Raw genomic sequence first — 2,521 nt, 5'->3', positions numbered from 1 at the left:
TCTCCTTCAGGCCACAACAGCAGGTGTGTGTGTGTTGGTGGGTGACATGGACGTGGCCCCTCCGAGAAGGCGATGAGTTGCGGCGCCGATGGGGAGAGGTGAAATGAGGCATGTCTAAGTGGCCAGGATAGCTATGGTTTGTAGTCGTCACACGATTCATACCACTAATGTATACCTGAAGACATCCAACCATGTAGACTAGCACAGGACTGATGTTGAGGGAAGGTATGAAGATGTCTTCAGATGTACAGTAAAATGCATGTTAATTCCAAGCAAACCAAGGTACTGGATTATAAAATAACCAAAATATTTTCTACAGTAGGCTGTAAAAAAAGATTTTTGAAGTTGTAGGTTTAAGAAAAATGAAATGAAAATTCTGTTTTGTCTTTTCTACTTCAACATTTCATGCTTAATTCTATGTATTACTTGCCATTTCTTTGTAATGTTTTGTGAAATTTACTAACAATTTCTGAGAAAAAAAATATTTCTACACTAAATGTTTCAATGAATGTTAATGGCCAACTTCCATTTAGTTTGCAAACTAACATTCTGTATATTGATTTGTTTTTAAGTACTGTAAATAAGCAGATGGCAACATAAATTGAGGTTATTTGTCAGTGATACTCTTTATGTTGACATATTTGTTTTTGAAACAGGAAGTTGGGAACCATCTTAATAAAAAATGTCAACAAAAAAAAGCCAATAGTGTTTAGTGTATGCGAGATGATGACATTGCTAGTCAAAAATTATCATTCTAGAAAGAATCTGATTGAACACAAATGTGGATACGCCCCTAAGTGCAGGATGAGTCATCAATATTTTCAGTCTGAAGAAAAAGACTGTGCCTTTGCCATTTTGTCAATAGAAATCCACTAGCTCAATGTTTCCCAAAATGGTGTTTCATGAGGGAACTGCTGGGGATTTGTGAGTTGATGATAAGCTATTAATTAATTAATTACATCATAAAAATGTAAAATTAAAACAATAAATAACTTTTAAATAAAAACAAAAATAAAGCACTTGCAAAAAATGTTGTTGTTTTTTTTCTTTTTGTTTACCTGCATACAGTATGTCATGTAACCAGTGCCTGACATCAGAGAATTATGAACATGCAAATGTGGTGTTAAATTATTGAAATACTAACTTGAAATCTCAGGGGGTATTGCAAATAAATATTAATGTCATAAGGGTTCAGCTGAAAAAAGTTTGGGGGTTTCTGCACAAGCATATAGATGACTAAAAGCCTCAAAACTCAGAAGGTGGTTTGCTTTTTCTGATGAAAAGGTTCCAGTTTAACAGAGTTACTCACTTTCATTTCGTCAAAATGTTCAGGGAGACGGCATAGTGTTTTGAGACATCAGAGGGTGAATCATACTTTGTGGAAAAGTACAACAAATTGTTTTGACGAAATTGAGAAGAACAAGAGCGTGTGGAGGCAGAAGTGTGTGTGTGTGTGTGTTTGTGTGTGTGTGTGTGTGTGTCAGTGTGAATGCTTTTAGACATGCTTACCCCCAGTGTGAGTCTCCACCGTAATGGTAGTGCGTTAAAAAAAGAGTCAGACAAATGTATATCTAATTATAGATATAAGCCTTCCTGTCAGCGTGCTCTCCCCTAAATAAGAGGATGTTGTGAGGTTTCACTTTCAGACTTACTCACATATTCTTCCTGTTGCAATGTGCTTTACTCTTGTCACAGTCTGATGAATCTTTTATTTAGATTTGAATTCTTAGCTGTAGACAGAATTTCACACTTATATATAATAAATAGAGTAAAGTTTATGCATTTTTGGCGTGCTGTCCAAGGGAAGAGCTCTGAGCTCGGAATTTAGGCCTGAACCCAGAGTACCCCCCGGTTTGAGATAGGAATAATTAGTATTAGTACAATCTGTATTGTATAAAGCGCTTTACAAACAAATAAATAAATAAATAAATAAAATAAAAAAAGTTAGAAGTGAGAAGATTGAGTGGTGGAGGGATGCTGGAAAACTGTCAAGGAACAACGGTAATTCTGCTGTGTATATATATATACCTCTTATCTTGGTAATTGGGTTGATTTCTGATTGTGGTCCTCTCGTGTTAATTAGGTTAATTATCTGAACGTGCTGCTCCCGGACTTTGTTAATAAAACATCATAATGTTTTTATATTGAAAATATACTCGTACTTTGTATGTGATTATTTTGACTATACTGCTAGGTATGTCACTAATTTGCAAAGCGATATCATAATAAAGAGAACAGAATTACATTGCAGGATTAATTTGAAAGTAAACAAGATGTTTAGATTTTATGAACAAAATCTAAGTGTTGCTTTTTCATGCAAAAGATGCCTCCATGATGGTACGGTGTTCTGGGTGGTTGCTTGGTCATTTTAAAGGGGTCATGAACTGAGAAATCAAAATTCAACATATAAGAGGTCATTGTACCATAAAGACATCCTGTAAGTTTCAGAGCTCAAAACTTTCTCGTTAGTCTAAAAACAGCTTATATTGAAGCCAATCTGTCAAAACGACAGGTTGTGGAA

The sequence above is a fragment of the Sinocyclocheilus anshuiensis genome, unplaced genomic scaffold (assembly GCF_001515605.1).
Source record: "Sinocyclocheilus anshuiensis isolate Anshui unplaced genomic scaffold, SAMN03320099.WGS_v1.1 scaffold162, whole genome shotgun sequence".
Lineage (NCBI taxonomy): Eukaryota > Metazoa > Chordata > Actinopteri > Cypriniformes > Cyprinidae > Sinocyclocheilus > Sinocyclocheilus anshuiensis.
The sequence above is the reverse complement of the archived record's forward strand: the minus strand, read 5'-3'. Positions refer to the sequence as shown.